The 17,271-nt window shown below is 43.8% G+C and overlaps 1 protein-coding gene across 4 annotated transcripts in view; it reads left to right on the top strand.

Annotated features, from left to right (window-relative positions):
* The first annotated feature begins 3,603 nt into the window (after positions 1-3,603).
* arhgef10 (Rho guanine nucleotide exchange factor (GEF) 10) overlaps positions 3,604-17,271 on the top strand; it is a 65,268-nt gene continuing 51,600 nt past the window's right edge. For 3 of the 4 annotated variants that reach the window (XM_067455477.1, XM_067455476.1, XM_067455474.1), the window contains exon 1: positions 3,604-3,760. The gene's annotated coding sequence lies outside the window, so the exon portion shown is untranslated. The remainder of the gene's footprint in view (positions 3,761-17,271) is intronic. The other variant, XM_067455475.1, reaches the window with a different exon arrangement.

Below are 17,271 nucleotides of genomic sequence, written 5' to 3'. Positions count from 1 at the left end.
CCTAGAACCTTCGCGTCCCGTCCAGGGACCAGACGTGAAGTTTCCAGAGGTCTGGATGCGGGTGACGAGTGTGCCCCGTCTCTGAATTAGAAGATCCTTCCTCCTCAGAGGAATCTAGAGGGGAGCATGAGTTCCAGGAACCAGGTCCAGTGGGGCCAATACAGGGCCACCAACAGGACGCAGCTCCTCATCCTCCCTGACCTTGGACAGTGTCTGTGCAAGTAGACTCACTGTGGGGAATGCATATTTGCGCAGGCCCCAGGACCACCTGTCCGCAAGTGCATCCGTGTCGAGTATGCCCTCAGTCAGCAAATAAAAATCACTGGCAGTGGGACGTTTCTGAGGAGGCAAACAGGTCAACCTGTGCGACCCCGAACTGAACCCAGATCAGCTGGACCACCTGCGGGTGAAGTCGCCACTCTCCCAGGAGCGCAGTTCCTAAGAGCTCATCGGCCACACGGTTGCACACACCAGGAACATGAATGGCCTGAAGTGACCTTAAGACACCTCAAGACTCCAGAGGAGGACCAATACAACTTTTTCCCCCGTGACCGGACTTTAAGGTGCCTCAGTGCACGATGTACTGCTAGCAACTCGAGGCAATTGATGTGCCAATTCAGTTGCCCATGGCAGGGGCATCCATGAAAACCACTGCATGCCTGGACACCTGTTCCAGAGGCACTCCAGCCCGAAGGAATGAGGGGTCTGAACACGGGCTGAAGGTTTGGTGACATGCCGGTGTGATGCTCACCTGGTGAGTGCCGTGTTGCCACGCCCATCTCTGGACTTGGCCGTGAAGCCAATGCTGAAGCGGTCTTATATGAAGCAAGCCAAGCAGCGGCTTAGATCACGGCAGAGGTCTCGGAGATCTCCGCCCTTCGCAAGACGGAGTCTAGATGAGTCAGAGATGGTCATGTTCCCACAGTAAGAACATGAATCAACCACCAGCGCTGCCTTAGCGTGCTGAACGCCCAAACACTAGAGACAGTGCTGGCGACCATCTCGTGGTGAAAGGTAACTGCCGCACCCAGAAACACACACAGATAGAATGTAATCTTTAAAAAGACGCAAGCTCTATCTGTGTTGCTTTTTTAAAAGGACTGGGGTGGGGCCGTGGCGACACAGTCGGGGATAGTAGTGCGGCCTGAAGTGTGCACGTGCTCTCCCACAAAGACGCTCTCACCAGCCGTAAGAATGGCTTTTTAGCGCTCTCCACCTAGCGCACCGAACCAGCTGTGAGAACAGCCTTTGTGGTTGCTCTTTTAGACAACGAAGAGAGATGATCCGAAGAACACACGACCCGCTGCTGTCGTCACACCAACACCGTTTGAAGAGATCTCTTCCAAAAACCAGGCTTCTTTCAGTCTAACTGCAAAGTGAGGAGTGATATCTGGCATAATCCTATACCACTCAGGTCCGAAGCAAAAGGATAATCTGATGCAATCAACTGTGTCTCATTTATACCCGCACTGTGGCATGAGCACCTGGTGCAATCATTGCATGCCAATGTGCATTGGCTCGTTAAGTTGTACTGGAAGTAGATTGGCTCTCGCGAGCGAGATTCCTATTCGTCTGTATTCCGACGTGGCGTCGAGAGTGACCGACTGAATGGGAACTACTTTTCAATATAACAGTGACAGAGCTGTGCTAGTGTTAAACCTAATTTTAAACAAAGAGTTTAAATAATACCAGCTGTTAGTTCACATTTTCACTTGGGTTTAAAAGGAGTACCTCTGTGCATACCAAAGGAATGCTTGATTATTTATTTGTATATTCCTTCCTTTTACATTTCATAGTTAATTTTAAATTCTGAGTTTCAACAATTTTTTGATAACTCTAACAACAAATTACTGCTTGTTTCCACAATTGACTTCAGTATGTTAACTGGCAATTGTATACGGCAGTTGTATATTCAAATATGAATCAGTGTCATAATGGGTGCACATTTCAGTTGAAATGCATTTGTTTTAATTAAAATATAAAATACAAATTCAAAGCTCCTCAGCTACTGTTGTTGCTCTTACGTATTTATTATTTAAAAAGTAGAACTAATAAAAGTTTTAAACCCCAAAATGTTTGTTTTGCTGTTTTGCAGAAGTGTCATGCCCATTTGAACCATTTACAGTTTAATGACGCAGGTGCAACTCAATTGCACTTACTAACTTTAGACATGCGAATAAGTGATTTCAGCCACTGTTTTATCAGCTGTAGCTGTACAATTAATTATCAAAGATACCAATAGGTTTGGATAACATTTCAGAAGGGTGAATTAAGGGTGATTGGGAGTGCTTTTGAATATCCGCTTTGTGAAGGTTTTCTTGCCATAAATTAAAAGCATCATCCCAACACGATACATTTCTGTAATACTGAAGATGTTACCTATCCGTTGGAACTAGAAACCAGTTATATTATAATGGAAGGGTTTATGACACCTTTTTGTGATTGGGACAGCACATCTTATATTGATTTAGGCTAGTGTAAGCATATGTATTACACAAATTAGTTAATTCTTTGATAAAATGTCATATTCCTTTTTCTCATTAATCATTATTAAGAGTTCATGCTTATTTCTATTCAATTGTTTTTAAATTCATCCACAATCCATAGAGTAAAGCATGGCTTGAAGTCCAAAAGACACCACATACGTTATGTCACACCAATTAGGGCATCCAATTTTGATTTATGTGGTAGGCAATCACTGCTTAGGGGGGAAAAAACGCTATTTTCACTCATTATGCAAGAACACAGTTATACTGTCCCATTTGACCTTATGTAGCCTACCAGTCAACCTTTTTATAAATACTTTTTAAATGAACTTTAATCCCCCATATAATTTGACAATCCGAACAATACCGAATTCGAATCAGCAGTTTAATGCACATTTTAAAGTTTTAATAAGTGTATAATGAATGTGAAAGTGATCTTAAATCCCCACTATAAAGTTGGAAAACAAAAAGCCAGCGAGTTTGTGTGTGACCACTAGGCTACAGCACAGCGCCACAAACTCATTGCTATCATTTGCCAAACTGAATTCATGTAACTTTGTAAATGATGTAAATTTGTGAAATGTTTCTACTAGCATGAAATATATTTTAGCCAACAAATGATAAACAAAATCGCATGATTTCGGATCTAGTATGAAATAACAGAATAATAGTATATCACTGAATGAAACTTGGGTGATTTTTTAGTTTTTTGTATATTGTCTTTTTTTTTTAATAGAGCTAAATCACAACCCACTTAAAAATATCAGGAATCATGATATTTTTATAAAATTATGTGATATGCGTTGATCATGCATTTAAGTGCATAAGTGTTTATTTAACCTATTTATTATAACAAGCACTGTAAGATTTTTTCCGCCAAATAATATTCATTTATTTTAGAATTATACACAAAAAAAAAAGTGGGAATCTAAATGTGAGTGAAGCAGAAGCTGCAGCGGAGCGGTTCACACACATCACGTGACACATTGGAACGCGTGTGTCCATCCTATCTATCCACACGGAGAAAACGCAGGAAGTTTGATTGACGTGTCTTGAAACAAATTAGAGACCGGGAAATAAAAGGCTCCACCAATGAGGACGGAGTGGAGGGCGGAGCCATGGATTGGTTGGTTCGCGTTTGGGAAAAGCAGTGGAAAAGTTGCCCACTGTCCTTAAAAAAAATGATACAGACAATATTTATGAAGTTGGGTCTGTTCTGCACCTAACCGTAGACAGGATTTAAACAATTTACTTCAGAAAGATCCAGAAATATGGTGAGTAGATAAAGCATGCGTATGATATTTCCAAACACTTGAGATTCCACTGAAAGTCTATTATGTGTTAAATAAGTCTGTGATTTGTAACGCGCAAATGTTCAGAGTGATATTGATTTCATTGTTGCAGATTGCACCCTGTAATGAAGGTTATTGCTTGAGCGCTGTCGCCATGATAAGATATTTTTTAATAACTTAAACTAACAAGTTTTCAGCATCTGCGCCTGATGGGGCGGCTGCGCTTTTCCTGTTGGATTCCGCTTTACGTGGCAAGTGACAACTGCGTACAGTCATGTTAGATTTTATTTGAAATCTACACAATTAGTAAACATGGAGCTTTCATACTAACCACCTGATGCATTGGGGATCGTGTAATGTAATCTAAAACGCGTTGTACAGTGTTGCACGTTCAAAGACATCTCGGAAATAGGCTATCAGGGAATTTTAAAACTGTGATTTACAAGCCTGGAAAAGTCAGAAAAAATGAATTAAATCTAATGAGTTCTTGGAATTTTTTAAAAAAAATGATTGTTATGAATCATTTACACTACAATCATATCAGTCTTCTAGAAAGGTTTTTTTTTATGGAGGTGGGCCCCTGCATGTTGACATCACATAACATCACAGTCATGTAATTGACTGAATGTCAGAAATAATGTTCCTATATTTACTTTATATAATGCTTTAAGTAATTTGAACAGAACAGAGTCCAAACAAGAACTTCCTGCTGGAGATGAAACAAACCATGCAAAAAATCTGTTACAATCCAATGACGTCTAATTTATGGACGAGAAGCAGAAATGCAGATAAAACGAAGTTATTACACACAGTATATGCATCCATGCTAAAGGATTCTGCTATTGGGATAGACAAATGTAAATGTAAATAATTTTCAGTAATTACAAAAAACTTGAAAAGTATTTGAAAAATCATGGAAAGGAAATGCTAAAAAAAACAATTTTCTGTTACAAAAAAGGAAATAACTTTTAACACCACATATGCTTATCATTAGCATCCTTCAGTATAAAAACATAAATTCAGTTTGACTCCTTCTTTGTGAAATATTCAATTTTCGCCCCTCACATTCTGTAATAGATCTGAAGGATGCACACTTTTGTGTGCCTGTTGAAGAGAAGGTTGCTGAACAGTTCCCAAGTAAAGGGCCTTTCTAAAGATCTGAGCTCTCATATACACAGTGTGTCATTCATTTCATAGTACCATACCTCCTAGTTAAACATGGATCAAATATTTAGAAACATTTATGGAATGCTCTTTGTAATTAGTGAAACTTTCCCACTTCCTCTCAGTTTTACTGCATCATTTCCTTCCCTGGGTGCTGCAGTGCTTTCAGGAATTGGAGGCCCTCTGGCCTTTTCCTAGATGAGTGTGTGTGATACGGGGGAAGAGCTCTCTCATGTGCAACTGCATTGTTTGGTTCTATGCTTGTCCGACTCATTTTGCATCAGAGCACAGGAGAGGACAGGATTTGCTCAGATTGCAGGCAATTTGCTTAGCAAATAGCCACAGCAGTGGAGCAGGGGGCTTCTCCACCCACTGTGATCTGCTCGGTAAATAAAGGCTGTGGATTACAAGCTTTTCAAGCTTGCTGAACATTGCCTGAAACAAACTGGTTCAATCCACACCCAGCCAATCAACATTTCTCTAGTAGTGCTACACATGTGCAAAAGCTGATATACAAGTAAGCTCTTTAGGAACAAATTGCGTCACATCTCTGTGATTCAATGCAGAGTGGCACGGCTTTCCTTCAGGAATCTGCAGGGAAAATGGAATTTATGACGGGGGGACTTTGACACAGTGGGAGAAAGAGACAGAAGTGAGAGGAGGAACAAACTCTTTGTTTGCTTCATATTCATTGGGTTGTTTTGTTGTGCTAACAGAGTCAGGGCAGATGGTATTTTGTTGGGTGATCTAACATTGTGGTCATGCTATAGATTTGGAATCCATTTGTGTTCCGAAGATAAGGTGTAGAAGCTCAGTCAAGGTGCTAATTCTGGGTTTATCACCAGGTTCACTCAGGTGTGTCGGCCAGAACACCACTTAAGGCCAAATTTTCCAGAGAATGAAATGAAGAGAGGGGAGATAATTCTTTTATGCTGTTTATTCCTTCATCTTTCTTGAGTGTAAATGTGAGTGTAATTTCAAGTGTGGTTTCTATAAAAAGAAAATAAAATACAAATGAATAAAGGAAACATACATATATATACACTCCTTCCTCCTTCAGCACTAATACACATTACAACATAAATAAACAGTAGTCAGAAGATGACTATATCTCTTAAACCGCAAAATGTAGGCAGAGAGAAAGTATTCAAACACTTCTCAGATTTTCTACCATGCATTAAGTGACTAATGACGTAGATAGAACTTACTGTTGTCTATAATATACTTTAAAGCATCAATAGCGGTCCAGATAATTATATTTATGATCACCTCATTTGCTACTCAGCCACAGAGTACTTAACATTCATAACAACACATATTGAATAAAGTTTAAACATGTCTAAGCACGATGTGACCCAAAGCTAGAAAGGAATGCACGAACGGGAATATAATTAACGCAACGGTCGTGCGATGACCATTAAGCTCTTAACTTTTATCCATGTCGAATATTAGAAATAACAGCTGACAAAGAAATACAATATCACGAGTAATGCAACAGATTTACTTACTTTTCTCATTCACGCACACTCTGAGGAAAGTTTCACTCACAGTTAAAATCTAACTGAACGATCTCTATTGTATTGAACACTAACTGCGTGACAACTGACTGACGGTCTCTATCATACTGCATACTACTGCGTGACGTCAGATATAGTATACAAAACCAGCGCGCGCTCTGCTATCCTATTACACGCACTGAATAAACGGGAGTGAAAGTGAAAGTGAAACAAAGCACATTATAATCAACTGCACTAAATAATAGCAACACTAACATAACTTTGGGGCCTTTTCTACAGCCGCCCCCAAATGTATGTAATACATTTGCTCATCACTAAAGGCAACAAAGTTCTATGGCTGGGGTGTAGTGGCAGGAGCGGAACCATCTCCATCTTCTCCAGAAGGAAGTGCTGGGAGGACAACCAGCCTGGCAACTGGCCGGGTGTAGATTCTCTCTTTCACCTTTACATCAGCGGACCTGATGTGCCCGTCAGGGCTGGGATGAGTCTTGACTACTTTACCAATGGGCCAGAACGACCTCGGAAGATGCGGATCAGCAATCATTACTATACAGTCCCCTGCAATATCAGCTGGTGTAGCCTGCCACTTCTGGCGACCTTGTAGACTCGGCACATAGAGCCGGATAAAACGGGCCCAGAAATGATCAGCCAAGATTTGGGAGTGTCTCCAACGGCGGCGACAGATGAGCTCACTTTCGGGGTAGACGACCTGAGGTAGCGAACCATCAGGCCGCCCCATTAGAAGAACACTGGGAGTCACTGGATCTGGATCACTCGCATCTGAAGATACATAACCCAAGGGTTTACTGTTGAGGATCCCTTCCACCTCAGTAAGTACTGTCCGAAGCACTTCTTCTGGAACAGGCTGAGCACCAACTGTGGCATAGAGTGCACTCTTAACGGAGCGTATCTCCCTCTCCCACACCCCTCCGAAATGGGGAGCTGCTGGGGGGTTGAAGCGGAAGGAGATCTTCTGCGGCGCAAGGAGATGTTGTAGTTCTTTAGACATTCCAACGAAAGTTTCACGGAGTTCTCGCTCACCTCCCTTGAAATTTGTCCCTTGATCTGAGAACAGCTCTGCCGGTGTTCCTCTACGGGCAATGAACCGACGAAGGGACATCAGAAAAGCATCCGTATCAATAGAGGTAAGGAGGTCCAAGTGCACCGCCCTTGTTGTGAGGCACTTGAAAATGATCCCCCATCTCTTCTCCCGGCGGCGGCCCACTTTGATTTCAAATGGCCCAAAGCAGTCCATCCCCGTAGAGTAGAAGGCAGGCTTGAAAAGGCGCAGGCGGGCTGATGGCAGGTCTGCCATCTTTGGCACGACAGGTTTTGCCCTCCATCGTCGACAGTCAGCGCAGCTGAACTGGTAGCGCCGGATAGCCTCACGCCCTCGCAGGATCCAGAAGGAGCGTCGAAGCTCAGCGAACACCCGCTCTGGTCCTGGGTGACGAAGGCGGTTATCAAAGTCTTGAATCAAGAGTGTAGTTACTCGATGACCTGGGTCCAAGATGACTGGATGAAGAGTGGTCAGTTCTAGGCCTTCTGCTCGCCGGAGTCGTCCACCAACACGAATAAGCTCTCCCTTTTCATCAAGCTCTGGAGACAGCGTGCGAAGTCGACTGCAGCGGGGAACAGGTTTGCCTGCTTTCAGGAGGCTGTATTCTTGCTGGAAACTATCCCGCTGAGCCCTCTGAAGTATTAGCTGTTCAGCCTGCCGGTAGTCTTCAGCTGTGGGCTTATCATTAGAGTTGGCCGCCCCATGCAGCTCCTGCACTGTTCCTTCCAACAACTCCTTCCACGAACCGTATTGACCCAGGTTTGAAGTTGACTGGCTTGATGCAACAGCAGTGATTCCACAGAAAATAGACTTGCGCAGCTCTGAGGTATCTTCTGCTTGATCAACAGTGGGGTCTTCTGGCCATGAGTCTGGGCTGGTCAGGAGGAAGGCTGGTCCCAAGCTCCATCTATTTGGCTGAATAAGCTCTCGCAGCTTCTTACCCCGTGTCACGTCATCCGCTGGGTTTCTTGTGGTATCAACATATCTCCAGGCATGCCCGTCAGTCAGCTCCTGTATCTCGGCCACGCGGGTGCCTACAAAGACCTTAAACCGGCAGGATTCAGACCTAAGCCATGTCAACACCGTTGTGGAATCTGACCAAAGGGTTGTCCGATCAATGTGGATGGTAAGCTCCCTCTTCAGCACCTGTGAGAGCTGTGCACCAGTAAGGGCTGCACAGAGTTCTAACCGAGGCATAGAGTGAAATCTCTTAGGAGCGATTCTGGAACGGGCCATCAGGAATGACAGATACACTTCACCGTGTTGGTCAGTGGTCCGGAGGTACGCCACTGAACCATACGCTTCTTCTGAGGCGTCGCAAAACACATGCACCTCTCTCTGGAGACAGGAGATGTCCACAGACTTGGACAAGTACGGTCGGGGCAGGGTGACTTGAGGTAAGACTTGTAGTTCTTCTTCCCAGTCTTTCCATTGCTGTAGAAGCTCCTGCGGTAATAGTGGATCATCCCATCCCCTGTGTTTGTCCCAAAGGTGTCGGACGATTATCTTAGCCCTGGTGGTGTAGGGTAGGATGAAGCCCAATGGATCGTACTGACTCGCCAGCACCTTGTAGATATTACGCATCGTGGGGACACCGTACTCCACATGACGATGCTTGTAACCAAGAACATCAGTGTGGAAGAGCCAGCTCAGCCCTAGAGTAGATTCTGGGGTATCGACCTTGTTCCGAGCCAGCCACAGCTCAACACTGGCAGAGCAGCTCTCTTCTGGTAGGTGATTTATTACACCTGGTTCATTGCTGGCCCACTGACGTAGGTCGAAGCCTGCAGATGCAAGAAGGGCTCGTAGTTTGTCGACTAGATGCCTCGCCTCAGCAATTGTGGGAACACTCTGGAGGCAGTTGTCCACATAAAAACATTTCTGAACTGATATCCTCACATCTTCATCTGGCTGGCTGTTATCAGAGACATGGCGCTGTAAGGCGAATGTGGCACAGCAGGGGCTACATGTTGTTCCAAACGGTAGCACCTGCCACTCGTACACTGCCGGAGGTCCTTCTTCATTGATGTCACGCCAAAGAAATCTGAGCAGAGCACGATCCTCTGGGAGGAGGCGAACTTGGTGGAACATGCCTCTAATGTCTCCGCTAACTGCAACGGCATGCTCTCGGAATCTTAGCAGGACTCCCAGTAGTGATGCTCCTAAGGTCGGCCCAGGCAGTAGATGGTCGTTGAGGTTCTGCCCTCGATACTGATAGGAGCAGTTGAATACCAGCCTATTCTTGCCATTATGGCTCACCATATGGTGCGGGATATACCATTCCTCACAACCTTCCTTGTCTGAAACTTTTGGTCCACACTTGATGACAGAGCCCGCCTTTATTAATTTCTCCATCTCCACTCTGTAGGCTTCTGCTCGGGCAGGATCTCTGGCGAGTCGCCTCTCTACACTTCGTAAACAGGGCATGACAGCTTCTTTGGTAGCCTGAAAGAGCGGCATGTCTTTCCGGCGGAGCAGTGGGGTTGCGTAACGAAGAATGCCATCAACCTCTACCCTGATGGTTTTGGTCTCCAGGAGGCTGATGGCCTCTTGGTCCTGCCTTGAACGAGTAACCAGTTTCTCACTTCTGAATGGAACAATGTCGACCTGCCATAATTTCTCAACATGTTTCATAAGCTCGCTCGCCTGGGGTGTTACTGTTGTAAATAGACACTGCTGTGATTGGGCATGGTGACGGACTACACTCGCTGGGCCCTGCAGAGTCCAGCCCAGCCTTGTGTGGATAGCAGCCGGCCCACCTGGAGGTCCCAATCTGACTGGTTCAATGGGAGTGACGAGATGAGGATGGTCACTCCCAATGAGAAGCAGGGGTTTGACTTTCATGAGCGTCTTTATGGGAAGGCCAGTGAGGTGCTTGTAGGTGTTCCGGAGTTGCGCCATGGGGTAAGTATGGGCAGCCAGTCCGATGCGATCACTAGTAAATGCACCTGTAATCTTAAACTTGGTCTTTGGCTTTAATGGCGAAGAAATAAAGAACGACACCGAAGCACCACGGAGGGTCCGCACTTCCTCTCTAATTGTGCGTAGTGGTAGGTCCTCTTGAATCCCCTGCACACCTAGCTTCTCTGCAGCATCTGACAACAGCATAGTTCTCTCTGAACCGTCGTCAAGTATAGCATAGGTGTTGATTGATTGGTCACCATGGTGAATGCGGACTTTGACAACTTTCAGAAGGACCCGACTGCCTTCAGTGGGTCTGTCTAGATACAGAACTTCTGTTGTGCCCCTTGTGCCTTGGCTTTCCACTGCCGGTGTTGACGCTGCTTCCTTGGATGACCTCATATTCACCTCATGCAGAACCTGGAGATGTTTCCTTTGGCAGAGGCTGCATGTCTTTTTCAAGTTGCACTGGGCCGCCTGGTGTGGCCGTGCACATCGCCAACACCTCTTGTTACTTTTTATCCATTCGGTCAGCTGATCCTTTGTTAGCCTGGATACTTCTGAACACTGGCTAAGGTAGTGTTCCTCATTATTGCAGAATGGACAATATGGCTTGCTCTTGTTCCCTTTGAAGGAGCTGCTTGGAACTGGAGCCTCAGATTTCTTAGCAGGGTCCTTCACCCCATGGAGGACAGTAGTAGGTTGCTTACCCTTCCTACCCTCATATCTGGACACCGGCTTCTCCCAAGCTCTTCTCACAGCTAATTGTCCGTCAGAGTCCTGACACCAAGACTCGTATTTCAACCAATCTGAAAGATTGGTTAAGGTGTGGGTTTGTGTGCCCTGATGGTACATGCAGCGGCGAAACTCTCTGCTCAGGCGGCAGTTTGCTCAACAGACGAGCAACATGTGAGCCGCATTGTAGTTCCACTTCACCCTCGTGGCCTAGTGTCTTCAGCATCCCCACCAGTGATTGTATCTGGAGTGCAAACTTCTCAAATGCCACAAAGTCTCCCCGCTTTATGTCTGGTGAGTCCATCACCGCAGCAATACGCCTCAGCGCTATCTGATGTGGCCGGCCAAACTTGTCATTGAGGGCAACCATTGTATCTGAGAAAGGTGTTGGGGAGTGGAGGTAAGCATCTGCTATTAACCTGGCTTCTTCTAGTTGCAGGTGATCGACCAACACTTGATACTTAAATAGCTCAGATGCATCCTGTGGTAGGAGATTCTCCAATGAAATCTTGAGCCGCGCAAACTCACTTGGGTCCCGACTTGAGAAGTTGCGGATTGTTGGGCGTGGCCCACGGTAACTTGGCTCTGCGATGCTGTTGTTATGACCCTGAAGTGAGCTGAAAGGTAGGGCCGGTGTCCATGCCGTGCTGGGATGTCGCTGTTGAGGTGTTAGGTTGCAGTCAAGCTCACTTCGTTCACCACCATGAGCAGTAGGGTATTTGGGCTCAGCTGTAGGTAATCTGTGTGGCTGCGGCAGAAACTGAACGGGCTTAAACCAGGGAGGTGGGTGATGGGCAGTGTCATTCCATGGCCTGACAGTGGGAAGGGACCCACGTGCTGATTGGTTAACTTGTGGCTGGCCCACAAACATGTCAGGAGCTGGGGCTGGCAGTGCTTCTTCCTTAATCCTTGGAACTGCATCTATTCTACTAATAAGCGAATGTGCTATAGGTGGGTCACTAGGGAGAGGCTCATCCATTTCTGGGTCTGGCCATGGGGGTGGTGCAGGCCATTCATCCTCTTCCTCAGCTTTAAGTTTGCGTTCCACAGGTGGCCGTGGAGTAATCACCGTTAACTCTGGCTTTCTGGTATGAATAGAGGTTGGACTCTGCATGTTACGAACAGCATCTACTAACTGTTTCATGTCGGCTCGCAATGCTCTAAGCTCGACTAAGTCTGATGCCATGTTCCGCTGGGTCTGCTGCAGAAGGTGTCTTTCATGACGAATGTCATCTAACTCAACTTGGCACTCCTCCTTTGGATGTATGGGGTGCAACGCTGAAGGCAGGGGAGTAGAGTAATCTCGTAGCTGTTCCCTAAACTCTCTCTCTGAAAACCGCTGGGGGGCTAGCTGATTCCTCTGGCTGTGCTGTTGGTTCTCCGCCCTATAGCCCAGGTCCATCTCCTGAAGAATAGCATCCCGCCTCTGCAGGCGAAGGGAAGAGTCATGATGGGAGGTGAGGGGTGTCATCCTGGCATTTCCCTCCTGGTGAGTATTCTCTAATTCCTCTCTGTAGCCCCTATAATCAACCTCATAATCTGCATAGCGCACAGGTGGGCGAATGTGTCGTTTGGGACGTGCACCACAAACATCATACTCTGGATGTAATTCCATCTCTGACGTAAACCCAGTGAAATCCGGCTCGAAGGACCATCAATGTTCCGAAGATAAGGTGTAGAAGCTCAGTCAAGGTGCTAATTCTGGGTTTATCACCAGGTTCACTCAGGTGTGTCGGCCAGAACACCACTTAAGGCCAAATTTTCCAGAGAATGAAATGAAGAGAGGGGAGATAATTCTTTTATGCTGTTTATTCCTTCATCTTTCTTGAGTGTAAATGTGAGTGTAATTTCAAGTGTGGTTTCTATAAAAAGAAAATAAAATACAAATGAATAAAGGAAACATACATATATATACACTCCTTCCTCCTTCAGCACTAATACACATTACAACATAAATAAACAGTAGTCAGAAGATGACTATATCTCTTAAACCGCAAAATGTAGGCAGAGAGAAAGTATTCAAACACTTCTCAGATTTTCTACCATGCATTAAGTGACTAATGACGTAGATAGAACTTACTGTTGTCTATAATATACTTTAAAGCATCAATAGCGGTCCAGATAATTATATTTATGATCACCTCATTTGCTACTCAGCCACAGAGTACTTAACATTCATAACAACACATATTGAATAAAGTTTAAACATGTCTAAGCACGATGTGACCCAAAGCTAGAAAGGAATGCACGAACGGGAATATAATTAACGCAACGGTCGTGCGATGACCATTAAGCTCTTAACTTTTATCCATGTCGAATATTAGAAATAACAGCTGACAAAGAAATACAATATCACGAGTAATGCAACAGATTTACTTACTTTTCTCATTCACGCACACTCTGAGGAAAGTTTCACTCACAGTTAAAATCTAACTGAACGATCTCTATTGTATTGAACACTAACTGCGTGACAACTGACTGACGGTCTCTATCATACTGCATACTACTGCGTGACGTCAGATATAGTATACAAAACCAGCGCGCGCTCTGCTATCCTATTACACGCACTGAATAAACGGGAGTGAAAGTGAAAGTGAAACAAAGCACATTATAATCAACTGCACTAAATAATAGCAACACTAACATAACTTTGGGGCCTTTTCTACAATTTGTGTTAATTGTTAGAGCTCCCGTGTCGGTGTATGAGCATGTGTGTTCTGTGAAGGATTACTGAAATCTGCTGAGAATCCAAAGAGATGCCAAACGTGCCCTTGACGTTCAGTAGGGATGCAGCTTCTCAAGCACTACGAACTTGCCATTTCTGAAACTCCTAAAGAGATCATTCTCAAAAATTATATGAAATTATAAAATGTACTCACATGTTGTTCCAACCCTGTTCTTCTGTGGAAATACAGGTCCTTCTCGAAAAATTAGCATATTGTGATAAAGTTCATTATTTTCCATAATGTAATGATAAAAATTAAACTTTCTATTTTAGATTCATTGCACACCAACTGAAATATTTCAGGTCTTTTATTGTTTTAATACTGATGGTTTTGGCATACAGCTCATGAAAACCCAAAATATCTATAAAAAAAAAATTAGCATTTTTCATCTGACCAATAAAAGAAAAGTGTTTTTAATACAAAAAAAGTCAACCTTCAAATAATTATGTTCAGTTATGCACTCAATACTTGGTCGGGAATCCTTTTGCAGAAATGACTGCTTCAGTGCGGCGTGGCATGGAGGCGATCAGCCTGTGGCACTGCTGAGGTGTTATGGAGGCCCAGGATGCTTCGATAGCGGCCTTAAGCTCATCCAGAGTGTCGGGTCTTGCGTCTCTCAACTTTCTCTTCACAATATCCCACAGATTCTCTATGGGGTTCAGGTCAGGAGAGTTGGCAGGCCAATTGAGCACAGTAATACCATGGTCAGTAAACCATTTACCAGTGGTTTTGGCACTGTGAGCAGGTGCCAGGTCGTGCTGAAAAAACAAATCTTCATCTCCATAAAGCTTTTCAGCAGATGGAAGCATGAAGTGCTCCAAAATCTCCTGATAGCTAGCTGCATTGACCCTGCCCTTGATAAAACACAGTGGACCAACACCAGCAGCTGACATGGCACCCCAGACCATCACTGACTGTGGGTACTTGACACTGGACTTCAGGCATTTTGGCATTTCCTTCTCCCCCTTGATTTCCGAATGACATGCAAAATTTGCTTTCATCCGGAAAAAAGTACTTTGGACCACTGAGCAAAAGTCCAGTGCTGCTTCTCTGTAGCCCAAAAGTGGCTTGACCTGGGGAATGCGGCACCTGTAGCCCATTTCCTGCACACGCCTGTGCACAGTGGCTCTGGATGTTTCTACTCCAGACTCAGTCCACTACTTCCGCAGGTACCCCAAGGTCCACAATCTTCCTCAGGGTCCGGTCACCTCTTCTCGTTGTGCAGCGTTTTTTGTCTAAAAGCTGATGTGTGACAAGGTGTACAGAAAACAAACTAAAAAACACAGGAACAAAAACCCAGAAGTTTTCATAAGCTGTTAACCCAAAAAACAAGCATTTAAAGACATAAAAGTGCACAAGCAATAGACACAGAGCACGACATGCGAGATTACACTGGAGGGGAAAGTAATCAGCGACAGGAAATATAATATATAAAACTGACATGTGGATATTTGAAAACATGTTTACTGCACACGTAGGCATACTGAGACATACTGAGTGTCAGGATCCCAAAATTGACCTATTCTTTCTGCTGAAGCTTCACGTCTTATTGCCTGTATCCACTTTTGTCTCCTTAAACACTTGTTTTTTTTGGGGTCGACAGCTTATAAAAACTTAGTTATGTGTTGTTTAGCTTGTTTGCAGCACACCTTGTCACATATCAGCTTTTAGACATTGTTCTGTTTTTTGTTATGAGGGAAAAAAGACGAGGCGACCTCTTCACGCAATATAAAGTCAATGGAGAGCGTTGAATCCCCCCCCCCCAGCGTGGGCGTGGCCTAAATACGCTCTCTCTATTGGCTGTTGCACTTTCTTCCATTCATAAGTGATCGGAGTGCACAATCTTCCTATGTATTAAGTCTTTGGCTCTATTGGCTTTCATTCTGTTGAAAAAACAGGCATTTAACATACAGTTTTGAAACAATTTGATGATGAGTAAATAATGACTGAACTGTCTCATTCAGATGTATGAATCTAAACATTATTTAGCCTTCATATCTGATTTGCAGTTCTGTTATTGCCATGGTGACACTGATTATGTTAGAGTACATACATCATCAAACGTCTTTAATGTCTATGATATCCCAGCAGGATTTAGACTGGCTTTGACCTGTCTGTGTGTGTCTTCTCAATGGGTGTGTTTGCTTGAGGTCACAGGGTTTGCTTTACAGGTCCATATTTAACACATTTCAAGCTGGTTTATGGCAGAAAATAGACGGATGGCATGTGGCGTTTGCTCTTCCAGGTCATTATATAGTGGTTTCTAAAGTGTACTTCTGTCAAGAATTCTAACCGTGAATTAAACTTTTGACCTTGAACAGCAGTCTACACATCTTTGTAGACTAAATGGTAAGACTTTAAGGCATTTATTGTGATGTGAGATGTTTACGTGTACTGTTAGCATTCATTCAAGCTGACATGAAATGGAAATTTACCCTATTTTCTTAATGCGTGTTTTTTTTAACCTTTATTATAAACAATTTGTCCCTGCGTATGACCTTTTCCTTTTGTGAGCCCATACTGTCCTATCAACAATTTATGGGTTGTTAACCAAAATTTTTTTTTTTTTTTTTACTTTTTATGCTCTGATCTATACTGTTCATCACAATAGAGAAGAAAGGAACTTTGCTACTTTTACTACATTGTAATTTTTAAGGGATAGTTCACTAAAAAAGGAAAATTACCCAGTTACTCACCCTTAAGCCATCCTAGGTGTATGACACTCTTCTTTCAGACGAATACAACCGGAGAGTTATATAAAAAGATGCCCTGGCTCTTCTAAGCATTATAATGGCAGTAAATGGCAGCCCAAAATTTGAAGCCCAATAAAAGCATCCATCATGCATCCATCCATTACAAAAGTAAGCCACACAGCTCCACGGGTTAATAAAAGCATTCTGAAGCGAATCGTTAAAATATCCATATTTAACATAATGTAAAATATCTAGCTTCCAGCAGACCATATTCAACTTACAAAAAAAGCACAACTGGCCAGGCGATGACGTTGGCGTTGGACATTGCGGAAGCGTTTTGAACTGCGTAAGGCTTTACACTTTCTTTGTAAGTTTAATACAGTAGGCGGTCTGCCGGATGCTATAGATATTTTACTTTAAAAAGGTTTAAATATGGTTATTTTTCTTACAAAACCCATCGATTCACTTCAGAAGGCATTTATTAACCCCCCGGAGCCCTATGGATTACTTTTCTATAATGGATGGATGCACTTTTTTGGTCTTCAAATTTTGGGCTTCCCTTTATAAAGCTTGTATTAGCCAAAACATTTTTTATATAACTCTGATTATATTTGTCTGAAAGAAGAATGTCATATACTCCTAGGATGGCTTGAGGGTGAGTAAATCGTGTGGTTTTTTTATTTTTATTTTTTAGGTG

This window comes from Pseudorasbora parva, chromosome 10 (assembly GCF_024679245.1).
Source record: "Pseudorasbora parva isolate DD20220531a chromosome 10, ASM2467924v1, whole genome shotgun sequence".
Lineage (NCBI taxonomy): Eukaryota > Metazoa > Chordata > Actinopteri > Cypriniformes > Gobionidae > Pseudorasbora > Pseudorasbora parva.
This window is presented reverse-complemented; position numbering and strand designations above follow the sequence as displayed.